General features: G+C 43.7%; 1 protein-coding gene and 1 long non-coding RNA gene across 11 annotated transcripts in view; one reads left to right on the top strand and one right to left on the bottom strand.

The window, feature by feature from the left end:
- The window catches only part of slc20a2 (solute carrier family 20 member 2), a 205630-nt gene that overhangs the window by 35327 nt on the left and 155736 nt on the right, over positions 1 to 14567 (bottom strand). The gene's annotated exons all lie outside the window — the stretch shown is intronic.
- On the top strand, positions 7052 to 8654 carry LOC133556338 (uncharacterized). The gene is made up of 3 exons (XR_009807495.1): positions 7052 to 8026; positions 8226 to 8350; positions 8533 to 8654. It is a non-coding gene; the product is annotated as an uncharacterized LOC133556338 (long non-coding RNA).

Here is a 14567-nt window from a genome sequence, read left to right as displayed (position 1 = left end):
AGCCGCCTCCGAGTAAGTTCGTGCCAACATCTCTGCCAGATGTCCCAGCCCCCGCCATGTATGCTGGTGATTTCAACACCCAGAACACAGATCGTGGCTACAGCAGCTCCAACGCTGATGGTTAATTCCTGGCAGAATGGGCCTCAACCGCCGATGCGACACTCCTATACAACCAAAATGAGCCAAGCACTTTATAATCTGCACGCTGGAACAGCACCAACTGGCCTTTGCAAAATGTCGCGACAACGAACCTCTACCAGTAAGATGCATTCTGTACAGATTCCGATCACACCACCGACCATCGCTCATAACCATTCCATTTCTGGTCCAGCGTGTACAAAGGAAAGATGTGAAGAGGTGGAACCTCCGGAAAGCAAACAGGGTATGCTTCACACACCAAGTGAACAAGGCAGTTGCTGGCCTCCCACACCCGCGCCCCATCAACTTGGACATCGCCTATGATTCATACTGCAAGATTATCCTGGCTTCCGCCAAAAAGAACATCCCCCGCGGCATACGCAAAGCCTATGTACCCTGACGAATGATGACGAATGTGAAAATCTACTTCGCGCCCACACAGAATCACAAACTAGCGACGACAGGGATATCGCAACAAACAACTTCATCTGCAGAGTAAATGAGAAACGCAGGCAAAGATGGACGGAGACAGTGGTATCACTCGACTTCTCACACTCTAGCCGTCGGGCATGGCAGACCATGGGCAGGTCGACAACCCTAGCACAATGTTCCATTACTGCAAATTCCATCGCATCACTATTGCTGAGCAACGGCCGCTTCCCCCATGCAGACAAGGACTTTGCCAGAAGAACATCGGCAAGAGTCCATGAGCTGCACAGGGACCGGGCTGTGATCTCAACCTATCCCACGATTTGACAGCACAAGAAATCGGGCAGGCCATCCAACGGCTGAAAACAGGTAAGGCACCAAGCATCGACGGCATCCATCTGGATCCAGGCAATAGTCTGCCTGTGTTCCTTCCTCTCCATATGTCTCAGATGTACGAAGCTGCCAAAGATCTGGCGCCGTGCCAAGGTGATAGCTCTGCCAAAGCCAAACAAGCCTAGTAAGACCCCAAGAGATACCGACCCATCTCACTGCTGTGTGTTCCATATAAGATCTTGGAACGCCTCCTCCATGCACGTCTCAACCCGGTGATAGACACTCAGCTGCCTAAAGAACAGGCTGGCTTCCGAAGCGGTAGGTCCACAGCTTTCTATCAATCAATCAATCAATGTTTACTTATACTTTCTAGGTGAACCTTCTGTGTCAAGACATAGAGGACAGCTTCCAGGCAGGGTAGAAGGTTGGCACTGTCTTCTTGGACCTCGCAGCTTCATACGATGCTGTCTGGATGCGTGGGCTACAAATGAAACTTCTGTTTTCAATATGCTAGCGGCATATTGAAAATGACAGGACTTCCGTAGTGTTGTCAGATCAACTTAGGCAATGCGAATTGAATGTGTGGTTACATAGGTTGGTCTCTCCAAAGCTTTGGAATAAATTGCAAAATACCTATTCTGTTCTGGGTTATCATTTACAATCAGCTTATGAGTCATCAAAAGAACTTGGGATTGACCAACAACTTAAATTCCCTGGGAAGAACATCTGGTCCAAACGCAAGAATTTGGGGGCTTTCGTCTGGGATGACACGCTGAGAATTGGACATTTCTTGCAATCTTCCGGACAGACTCACTTGGCCAACACATAAATCAAGGTAAGCAGAGCCTTTTTCTAAAATCTGCATTAGGAGTCTGTCCTAAAGTTTGTAAGTCAAACACTGTTTTGTACCACAGACACAGAGTGGTGATTTTGATAGAGTGGTTGCATTTTGGCCTTGTCCGCCTCTACGTAATAGTTGTAAATAGTGGTCAACTCACGTCATTGTGTTCGGACTACTGTGACGGGCTGTTTCATTGAAGCATGAACAAATAGTCGGGTGTGGCTCACCCTGGGTCGTTGGTCGTCGCCAAAAGAGTAACGGGCTAGGAACCCTTCGGACTACCGTGACGGGCTGTTTCACTGACGAGTAAGCAAATGGTCGGGTGTGGCTTGCCCTGGGGATTTGGTCTCTCCTAAAAGAGTAAAAGATTCGAACTCCGTCGTCTGGGACGAGTGATTCTGAGTAAAAGGTTCGAAACGTGTTGTCTGGGACGACATAAAGGGTTAGAACCTCGTTGTCTGGGACGATTAACTCGGAGTAAAGGGTTTGAAACCGGTCGTCTGGGACGATAGATACTGAGACAAAAGAGACACAATGGCCACATAGTTTGACAAGAACAAATGTGGAGGCGGCTGGGGAAAATGTGATGAATGATTACCGGTTAATGATCAATTGAATGTACTGTTGTCGACAATGAAATTAGCAGGTAGAGTTTAAAAAGAAAAGAAAAAAAGGAACATTTCTTGAAAGGGTTAAGAGGGAGTTTACAACACTCGTAAAGTCATGAACTCAAACGTTTGGTAAATTAAGAAAAGTAACTGGAAGTTTTATGGTAGAATGAAACGTAGAGAAAGAGCATTCATGCAGTTTTTTTCTTTGGTGCGTGCGTGTGTGTGGTGTAAGGAAGAGATGGGTACAGGATGTGGTTTGTAAAGGAAAAAGCAAGTTGAAGAAAAGATGAGAAAGTGACAAATGAAGGTATTCATAAATGGTATTCGTGTGTCAGCAGTATTGGTTCGCTGCAAGTTTGTTTGTTTGTTTGGTTGGTTGGTTGGTTGTTAACTCCTAAAGCTGAAATACATTTGTATTTTATAGTTGTTCTTACTTTACGTAGTTCAGAAATCATATGAGCGAATGATCTATCCATTTATTTATCTTCCTTCGCTTATCGGAGGTCGGGTCGCGGGGCCAGCAGCCTAAGCAGGGAAGGCCAGACTTCCCTCTCACAAGCCATTTTGTTTAGCTCAGAGTGAATGATAAAGGTTGTTTATTATTATTAAGGTTTGATATAATACAGCTGGGCTTCTGGGTGAGAAAAATAGTTGACTGTTGAGGTTATTTTTAACTCTGTTGGTGTGATTGTGCGGTATTATAGTTTTCCAAGAAGGGTCTGAGATTTTGAGTTCAGAAAAAAAGTCTCTCTCTCTTTGTTAAAAAAATGTTGTTGTGCGCGTGTGACGCAGAAATAAAAAGAGGTGTTGTGAGAGATAAGATATAGCTGTTTGACTATTACCCTCCCTCCCTTCCTACATTTCGAAATAACACACGGTAGAAATTAAATATGAGAGGAGGCTCTGTTAGGAGACATTTGAGATAAGATATGTGTCTTGGTAACGAGGGCGTGTGAAGAGGGCGGAAGAAGTACAGACAAAAGTCGCCACACTCAACGCTCCAGTCATAACAAAACGTAGAGCAGCGTTAAACAAATTCCAATCAGAGGACATACCAAGTTATTAGAACTTAAGTAAACGGACAGCAAGTAAACCAGAAATAATCATTGAAATAAAAAACAAAGAAAGCACATTTCTATGTGACAAATGAAGATTATGAAAAAGGAATAACTGTTAAGAGATAAAGAAAGACGCATGACATTATATGGTTTTGGATTGTTGTTGACCCTGTTGTATTTTATAATACTGATTTAATTTGGATTTATGTGTTTTTAAGGAGATAAATAGAAAAATGGATGTTTACCTCACGTGAATGGTTTCAAGGAACAAGAATAAATGCATGCTTTTATTTTGTAGAATATCACACACGACAGGAAGTCAGAGTGCACAACTAACTAACTGATCGACACAAATGATAGTTTAATTACCTTATAGATAATCTTTAGTTGATTTAAAAAGTTACTTAAACATACATGAAGTAATACGTTTAATCTTTGAATTAGGGGTATTGATAAACATTTAATGGGACAATTAATGCTGTGATTTTAAACATGAATTGGAATAAGCAAGAGGAAAACGACAAGGCTGTGACAGAGCAGCAAGGAAACAACTCTTTAATTAACAAATCACTGAAGCAAAAATGTCTAAAGAACCGAAAGGTCAAAAATCAGCTAAAGTATATTCAGCAGTGGGTGACCTTCCTTATGAGCTCCAGCAGGTGGAGGAAAGAATCCTCAACAGACGTGAGACCAGACGGTTGGACTCGGGTGGTGGACAATGCGGTGCTTCAAGGCCAGTCCAGGGTGGAAACTTTTTCATCTGTGACCAGCCTGGTCACTGGGCTCGAGAATGTCAGAGCATTTCCGAGCAGGAAAGGTTCCTTTGTGCCACCAGACGAGCACGAAAACGTGACAGAGGGCGCCAACAGCAGAAGCCCCAGCAGGAAATACAGACAGGCCCCCTTCTGGACATGAGTGTCAACGGACAATGTCATCAGTTCGTGATTGACACTGGTGCCACCCACTCATCTCTGAATGCAGAGGTACCAAAGAAACTGTGTGCTTCCCTTCTGAAGGTCGAAGGCTTCGCTGAGGTCACAAGACTGTTACCTGTCACCAAACCACTTCCAGTTCAAATTGCTGGACACACACTGAAGCACCCCTTCGTGGTCGACCTCCACACACCTTGTCTGCTTGGTAATGACCTGCTTTACAAACTACCCTGACATTCAATATCGCACAGAAGGGAGCTTCCTGGTGCTACCTAACGGTACAACCACCAAGCTGCGGCACCACTATCAAGGCTCCTCCATGAGCATGAGCTCATACCACAGCCTGGAGCACCAGATATGGCTGACACCTACTGAGTACCCGAACTCCTGCTCCAACTGTTCTATCAGTGAAAACCCTGCCTGACTGAGCTGTTTCCGTGTGTACCACCACCCGACCCACCATATGTTATGATCACCAATTAGACGACTCATACCAGGAGGCCTTTGACTCCTATATGTGTATATATATATATATATATATATATATATATATATATATATATATATATATATATATATATATATATATATATATATATATATACACATATATATATATACATATATATGTTGGAACTCAAGGTGTGGCTGCTCATGTTGACCTATCTTTGCAACAACTAGCATGGTATAAGATGGACACAAATGCTGTCCCACATTGTTCCCTTGCTCTCTGAAACCAAAGACATAGGTCCAATGATGAAACAGGGCGTAGATGCCAATGATTGAACAGACACACAAATACCACATTTTGAATTGTTTCAGTTGTCTTTTAAACACATAGCTATGGGCTGCAATTTGGACACCCCGGCTGTAGGCTACAAGGAGCTAGCAGCTACATAACAGCTGAGCTAAAACTACACATGACATTTAAGCATATCAAATAATTATAGTTGCTTATTACATACGCAAAGTCGCCGAGACAGAAGTCTGATAGAAAGTATTCAGTAACAAACGTGTCCGCATCATTCAAATTTCTACAAAATGAGCTTGACTTAACGAATTAATGTGGCCACCAGGTGTGGTAGTATGTCAAATTACTATTGCAAAAGCATCCGCCATAAGGTTAGTGTTTTTCTAGCATTTGTGTCAATATAAATATAAGCATATTTTGTCGCTTTCACCATTTTGAAAAACTTACATAAAATGTAGGATTGATTGCTAAGGGGTCCCCTACTCTAATACCATCCTCCAGTGGTCCACAGAGACTGAAAATACTTTCATTGACCGATCATTGACCTCAAACATGACCTGTCCTCCGCCTCTGCTCTTGCTGTACTTGACTATCAGCTAACCTTTTTCTTAGATGTTTCTGAAGTGATAGTATTACAAACACAATCCTTTTTCAGAAACAGAAGGGGGAGGAGGTGAGAGTGGATTCAGACTCCATCCATCCATCCATTTCCTACCGCTTATTCCCTTTTGGGTTCGCGGGGGGCGCTGGCGCCTATCTCAGCTACAATCGGGCGGAAGGCGGGGTACACCCTCGACAAGTCGCCACCTCATCGCAGGGCCAACACAGATAGACAGACAACATTCACACTCACATTCACACACTAGGGCCAATTTAATGTTGCCAATCAACCTATCCCCAGGTGCATGTCTTTGGAAGTGGGAGGAAGCCTCCGGGATTCAGACTCCTTACAACAAAATCGACAATCATACGACTCTGACACATTCCACAGTTTTAACCTTTTTCCCGTGGGTGCGAAGTTATAACTAAATTTAATTTGAAAATAACGATTTTGCACATCGATAGTAGTTTAGTAGATTAATTAGGAATATGGAAGAGGTGAGGGTAGATCGTGTATAGCAGGGGTGTCCGAAGTGCAGCCTGGGGGCCATTTGCGGCCCGCAGGTCATTTTTTAACGGCTCCACGGCACATTTTAAAAATATTATTGAAAAAAACTTAAAAACATAAAAAGTGGTATAAAAAGAGCAAACACACATATTTTGTGTTTTTTTCCATAAAAAAACATGGTTTTCTTTGACAAAAAGAGCATACAACTTAAATCTTTAAAAACTTCATATTAACAGATACACTTAATGTTGATCTAGAGATTTAAAACTTGAATAATAATAAAAATAATAATACTGAATAATGATACATTTTTAACATTTTATTTTTTACCAAAACCCTTTGAGGTCCCCGGGATCAAGCCTGAGTGGAGGCCTAAATGTATACCGGTATGTTTTATTCATATATTGTATTGGTTTTTAAAATAAATGGCCCCCCCTTGCTTTGATTTTTCAGTGTGCGGCCCTCAGTGGAATAAGTTTGGACACCCCTGGTGTATAGTTTTTGATTTCATTGATATGATCAATCTGGTACAAGGGAAAAGGTACTTGCTGATTTGCGTTGACAATTACACACAATAAAATCCCCAGTGTTAAATATGCAGTGTTAACATGAATTATATCAGAGTTATTACAACAACAGCTAGAGTAAAACGCCCCCGAGTGTTGGTGTTGATTTCCATCGTTAAACGAGACAGTGTTGGAGGTACACTGATTAGCCCCGCCCTCCAGCCCCTCCTTGTGTCCACACCCTGAAGAATTTTCGGGAAGCCATATTCTGAATGTTTAAGGACTGTGGTAAGTTGCTTCTCCTCTCTTACTAAATCAATTATTTGTAATTTGTAGCATCATGTCACAATTTACTTTATATTGTTGCTCAATATGTAATGAAGTAATTTGTGTACGGTTTTGTATCTAAAAAATATGGTATTCTAAAAGGGCTAATGTCACCCAGTGAATCCTCGCTTAAATGTTAACCACCTCAGACTTTGTTTTTGCGAGGGATGTGGGACAATTTCAAACATTATGTGAAATAGAATATTTAATATATAAATTGTACATAATTATGCTCTGGAGATGTGGCGAAAAAATAGTGAGTAACCCTGGTCTAGGCACTATTGAGCGTAGGTGGCGAGGTTACTAAACAATCACCTGTTAGCTTACCAGCGTGAAGATATGCAGACAAGATTACAGGTATCATAAATCATGTTTAATTGTATGTGTTTTCTTAATTGAGTGTGCAATTTCACATTTGTTGGCCCTTTTTTTGGTAAATAAATAAATGATAAATGGGTTGTACTTGTATAGCGCTTTTCTACCTTCAAGGTACTCAAAGCGCTTTGACACTACTTCCACATTTACCCATTCACACACACATTCACACACTGATGGAGGAAGCTGACATGCAAGGCGCTAACCAGCACCCATCAGGAGCAAGGGTGAAGTGTCTTGCTGAGGACACAACGGACGTGACGAGGTTGGTACTAGGTAGGGATTGAACCAGGGACCCTCGGGTTGCGCACGGCCACTACCACTGCGCCACGCCGTCCCTTATATTTGTATATACAGTATTTGTTTTGACTGGGCCTCTAAACCTTGGCTGTATGTTTCGTTTCAAAATAACTGATTTGAAACTCATTTTAAAAATGTATCAAATGACCTGTCGGTTTCTGCTTTTTGTTTCCTAGCATTTCCCAAATTCGGTGTCCCAGCTGTAACAGAAGGTGTCAAAGTTGTTGACAGTTCAGGGACTGAGATAGATGATGATGTTTTTGAGGAAATTGTGAAGGATCCATCCACTGGGGTACTAACCATCAAATACAAAACAGGTTTGTTACCGCTTTAAATTTGTAAGCTATATTAATATTTTTATTCCAATAGTGAGAAGAGGTAAATCTTTATTTATAATCAAGCTAAGTAACTTTTTTTTTTTCAAAGCAAACCGATATTCTCCATTATATTAGGTGTGGTTTTATGAGCAAATTGTGTCCAACATGTCTTCTTTCTCTTTTTTGCAATGGTGGTTAGAATCTGTCTCCATGGTAACCTCTCCAAAGTCCCAAACATCCGTTTGTTCATCGGACTGAGACACAATCATCCTTGAAGACACTCCTACCAGAAAGCGTCAGAAGCTGGACTCTGAAACTATGGAAGTAAGACTTCATACAGGCACTAATGCTTTCTATTGAACAAGGATTCAAATGGTTCGAACAATGATCTTAAATTGCATCATATGAGAGCTATTTTTAAGTTATGTCCAGATTTTAACATTGTATTGTACTAAATATAGATTTCTAAAACTTTTTTTTATTTCTGTTTGATAATTTTATTTCAGCTAGTGAAATCCGTTCTTACCAAGAAATCGGGTGGAGAATATATAATAAATGAATACAACCGAACTAAGTCCTTGACAGATGAGAGCAGAAGAAAATTGGTTAATATACTGGCAGCTGAGATGACGGAGAAAAATGGGTAAGTTGTTTATTGGTTTTGATTGGCACATGTGTTCTTATTTAGGTTTCAGAGTAAGTTTAAATCTAAAGTGAATAATAAACATTTCACTACATCTTATAAAACGTGTGTATGACGAATAAACTTGAATGTGATTTTTTTTTAAAGTACATCTCCGTCTAGACAGGTGAAGGAAATGTATGCACAAGGAATTGTGATCCATTTTCCAAGAATGGCTATGTGAGTTATACACTCTTAATTGTTGTTACAGTCTTTATTTTGAGTCGTCCCAGAGTATGTTGTGACTAATAGTGCCTATTTTTGCAATTCTCTCAACGGAACATTTTTATGATAGCAACAGTGGTACTGGGAACTTGGCCTGGAGAATTAAAACTATTCAGAGATGCAGTGCTAAAGAAAGGCGATCATCATTTGGAGGTAATCCTATATTATTCTTGAAAAATTTATTGAATAGAATAGTCATATGAGCACTTATTGGTTTTGTTGCATTTTTTGCAATGCTTTTCAGCCAATAGTCAAACATTTTTTCATAAAAGTTGGGTCATATCCAGCTGACAAAGTGTTTTGAACTGTATGTGATTGTCATGAGTCGTATGTCCCCATATTGTTTAGCTTTGGCGGAAGGACCATCTGATGAAGACAAGTTGGGAGGACCAACTGTTGGAGGAGTTACCCAATTTATTCCGGAGATTGTCCTGTCTGAAGATGAGTGCAGGGAAGCGATGTCACTGATGAAACATTCGGCTGACGTGGACATGGTCATTAATAAGATGAAGCTGACATTTGCCCATCGGCATAACATGGTCCTGGACCAACAGCAGTCAAGCAACATTCTATCTTATTTTCCTCGTTTGAAAGACATCAAAGGCTTGGTAATAAACTCATCGACATTTTCTGTATTAATGTTGTACAACTATTGCACATTGTAACTGTTGTTTACTGTGTAATTTTAAAACTGGTACCTAACTTCCTACTACAGGTTGAACAGGATTTTGTTCTACTGTTTGAAGAGGATTAATCGGGCAAGTTTCTGGAGAAGTGGCCAACCACATTCAAAAAGAAGATCATCCAACAATGCAGAAAGCTTCCCTCCATCTGTGAGCTTGAGTAACTCCTGATGGCAGCTGACCCTCCTGAGGATTGGGCTGAAGTGAACATTGACTTTGGTAAGATGTTTGTAAGGAAGCATTCATTTAAATGAGGAAGCATGTTCAAAATGCGGACTTACAACCATTATAGAACATCATTCCAAAGTTTTTGGCCTCACCAAGAAGATTTTTTTGGGGAAAAAAGAGCTTCTTCAGGTGTTTTTATAGTAATGAAAATGCCACTGACCTTGCAGTGTATTAAATTAAATTGTTGGTCCAAATTTGGGCATTCGACCGTGTCCCTCGGGAAGTCCTGTGGGGAGTGCTCAGAGAGTATGGGGGTATTGTGGCGGTCCGCTCCCTGTACGATCAGTGCCAGAGCTTGGTCCGCATTGCCGGCAGTAAGTCGAACACATTTCCAGTGAGGGTTGGACTCCGCCAAGGCTGTCCTTTGTCACCGATTCTTTTCATAACTTTTATGGACAGAATTTCTAGGCGCAGTCAAGGCGTTGAGGGGTTCCGGTTTGGTAACCGCAGGATTAGGTCTCTGCTTTTTGCAGATGATGTGGTCCTGATGGCTTCATCTGACCGGGATCTTCAGCTCTCGCTGGATCGGTTCGCAGCCGAGTGTGAAGCGACCGGAATGAGAATCAGCACCTCCAAGTCCGAGTCCATGGTTCTCGCCCGGAAAAGGGTGGAATGCCATCTCCGGGTTGGGGAGGAGACCCTGCGCCAAGTGGAGGAGTTCAAGTACCTAGGAGTCTTGTTCACGAGTGAGGGAAGAGTGGATCGTGAGATCGACAGGCGGATCGGTGCGGCGTCTTCAGTAATGCGGACGTTGTACCGATCCGTTGTGGTGAAGAAGGAGCTGAGCCGGAAGGTAAAGCTCTCAATTTACCGGTCGATCTACGTTCCCATCCTCACCTATGGTCATGAGCTTTGGGTCATGACCGAAAGGATAAGATCACGGGTACAAGCGGCCGAAATTAGTTTCCTCCGGCGTGTGGAGGGGCTCTCCCTTAGAGATAGGGTGAGAAGCTCAAAGTAAAGCCGCTACTCCTTCACATCGAGAGGAGCCAGATGAGGTGGTTCGGGCATCTGGTCAGGATGCCACCCTAGATTAGGTCAGACAACGGCACCCATTTTAAAAATGCTCACTTAGCCTTGGTCGAAAAGGCTCTCGGACTCTATAGAACACAGGTTCGGTTCGGTGTACCATCCTCAGTCCCAAGGTAAGGTTTGAGAGAATAAACCAAAACATTAAGACAAAATTGGCTAAAATCTGTGCACAGACCAAATTGAAGTGGGTTGACGCGTTACCATTGGCTTTAATGACCATCCAAATGTCCATGAACAAAACTGTTTTTTCACCCTATGAACTGCATACAGATCAGCCCTTCCCAGGACCAGCCACCCCCCTGGAAGGAGGAATCAGCGTAAAACCAGATTTCAGAATTTGTGTAATAATTTCCCTCCACAGATTCGTGGGCAACAATCCACCACTCCAAGAACCCTTCCGCCCGTTGAGTGGGTCAAGATCAAGGTCATCAAGCGCAAGTGGACGGAGCCTAGGTGGACCGGTCCCTTCAAGGTCGTGGAATGGACGTCCCACGCCCTTCGACAGGCTGGTAAACAGACACCTAGTACCACCTCTCCCTTTGCACTCCTGCTGAAGAACCTGACAGATCTCCAGCAGATGTCACTGCCGACATTGCCACATCACCTGCCCCACTCGACCCCCTAGCAGCGCCTTTTGAGCCTGAGGCATCTGAAGAAGAACGGGAGCAGGCAGAAGACACATTTTTAGCCGCTAAAGGGGGTGATGTGCTGGTAACCTCTCCCCTCAGGTCATAGAAGAGTGAGGCTTTAGTAACTTACACACACATAGTCTCACAGCCCAGAAGAAGACGCAGAGAGAGATCCTCCCCCCCCCCCCTGAGCTGCCGTCTACCGTTGTGTAGATCTACCAGACCTGCTCAACTGCTGCATCATATATCCTTACTTGAGACCAACCTATGTACTTGATGTTATCCAACTTCTCTTACTTGTTTTCAGCATAACTATTGGTGTTGTTACAATAAGTGAAAAGTTTGTTGTTAATCCCCGTTTCGTTACCTAAATTACTCTGATTTTGATAGACGAAAGGCAGGATGTTACATCCAGTAGTATTCCCAGACGGACTGGTACTTGGGCTTGTTCTACTGTCCTTGTGCCTCAGTCCTTCATTCCCGACGACAGTGACTGACAGGTGTCTTTGAACATATGGCGGACTTGAAATAGACTGGATCAAGGGGGACAGCGAGACTTACTTTTTTGACCTGTGCAGTGTGATTGAGTGCGAGAGACATAATAGCTATTACCGTGGTAGTAACCTCTATCTTTGTTACGACGCAACCCTGTTGTGTCGGAAGCAGAATACATACTCTAGTGGGTGGTGCCCCTCGTGGACGCAGGTAATCCACTACAAAAGGCATTGGAATCCCACTGGCCCCTATTATCACAGCTAAACTATTCAGGAAGGGATGACATTTCAGAGGAATTTTGATCGTTCCCAGAACCCCCTCATCCTTACAATTGCCAACGTGAGTGTCATGCCCAATTGGCCCAGTCCCTTTTATGTTGTTTTGGGGGTTGACCAGACTGGTACAGACTCTGAAGGGATTATTAAAATGTATGTCCTTGAGAGGGCGTTAACTACCTCTACCCCCTCTGTAGCACCTAAAATGCCACTCCACCTTGGTGACGTTTCAAAGGCTCTCACATCTGTGTATACTAATGACATCACCACTGAAGACCTGGTAGCTTTGACCCTAGGAGCGGGTGCAGGCAACCTGTGGCTCAGGTGGATGACTAGCATGGCCAAGAGCCAAAACATGGGTGACTGTGTTGCTTGTTCCGCTGGACGTCCCTTTCACCACACTTACTCCGCCCCTTTTGAGTTGACTGACACGAATGGCTCAAACTGCCTTATCTCCTTGTTTTCTCAACCCACGCCGTCAGGGTGCGATTTGTTGGCCTGTGTGTACCAACCTGTTGACAATCCCACCTCACTTCTTCCCTTCGTGGCCCAAAAGCTGAATTACACCTGTTTTCAATTCACAGGACCCTCTTCGTCCCCCAACAAATTGGGTGACAATGACCCTTCCTGGAGCACCACACTGATAGATTGCTCAAAAATAGTCCCTTGGGCTCGGGCTGACTTATTCTGATATTGTGGGGAGCACAGATTGTACATTAGAATCCCGACGTTAGCCGTTGGGCTTTGTGCTATGGTTAGACTGGTGACCCCACTCACCCTAGTGGGTACCAAATTAACACCCCTTGGAACTCCTGTTTCAGCAGCCTCTTTAACTTCCCGCCGACGCCACCATGTTCCATCTAGGAGGAGTGTAAGGGGCTCCTTTGATTTGATGAGAAACCCTGATGGTGTTTACTTTGATGCAATAGGACAACCAAGGGGGATCCCCTGACAACATTAATTGTGTTGTTAAACCTGTGCAGATTTCAAGAGCCTTCCTATCATTGGTGCTATTTTCTCTGTGACTGCTACTAAAAATGTAAAACGCATTAACTATGTTTTTTATAATCTGTTGAGACTGACCAACCTGACTCGTGACGCTGTTGAGGGACTTGCTGAACAACTTGCCCCGACCTCCCTCATCGCCATCCAGAACCGCATAGCCCTTGACCACCTCCTAGCCAAGGAAGAAGGTGTGTGTGCAATGTTTGGTGACCAATGCTGTACCTTCATTCTTAACACCACCGCCCCCGATGGCTCGGTCCAGAGGGCCTTAGAGGGCATCCAAGCCCTGTCTAAGGAACTTACTGAAGTTTCCGGTGTCTCTGAACCCTTTAAAAATTGTCATGGTCTCCATTGGAGTTTTATTGGCCACCATAGCCTCATGCGGTTGCTTTATCGCCCCTTGTGCTACAAGTGAAACTTCACTTTTCAATATGCTAGTGGCATATTGAAAAGGACAGGACTTCCAAAGTGATGTCAGATCAACTTAGGCGATGCTAATTCAATGTGTTGTTACATAGGTTGGTCTCTCCAAAGCTTTGGATTAAATTGCAAAATACCTATTCTGTTCTCGGTTATCATTTAAAATCAGCTTATGTGTCATCAAAAGAATTTAGGATTGACCAGCAACTTAAATTTCCTGGGAGGAACATCTAGTCAAAACACAACACTAGCCACGCTGAAGACACTGCACATGTCCACGCTGGCCCTGGTCTTCTCACCCGCTGAGTACTGGGCCCCGGTTTAGTGCCGTAGGTCCCATGTAAACAAGTTGGATGTCGCCCTCAACAGCGCCCTGTGGACCGTCTCTGGGTGCCTGCGAGGGACCCCAGTAAACCAACTGCCCGTCCTTGCTGGTATCGCCCCGGCAAACATCAGACGATAAGCAGCCGCACTGGCCCTCTCCCGAATGGCACAGACCAACGAATTCCACCCCCTTCATAACACAGAAACACCACGACACGTGCGCCATAAGTCACAGCGCCCATTTGCCACGCAAGCCCACGAGCTGTTCAGCACATCAGCTGATATTTCTAAGGCCACCTAGGTCAAGACAAGATGGAGAGAACAGTAGAAGTTAGCAGAACCATCTGGGCATCACCACTACATCGATGACCCCACCGAGGTCTCCGGCCAGTAACTGAAGCACTGAAGCAATGGACAACTCTCAACCGCTTGAGGACCGATGAAGAGGTGGGGACTTGCGGATAGTGCCTCCTGAGAGTGTGTGGACCCAGTCCAGACAGTAGAGCATATAGTCACTAGTTGCCCCAAACACAGACCACCGAA

This window comes from Nerophis ophidion, linkage group LG07 (genome assembly GCF_033978795.1).
Source record: "Nerophis ophidion isolate RoL-2023_Sa linkage group LG07, RoL_Noph_v1.0, whole genome shotgun sequence".
Classification (NCBI taxonomy): Eukaryota; Metazoa; Chordata; class Actinopteri; order Syngnathiformes; family Syngnathidae; genus Nerophis; species Nerophis ophidion.
The sequence above is the reverse complement of the archived record's forward strand: the minus strand, read 5'-3'. Positions and strand labels throughout refer to the sequence as shown.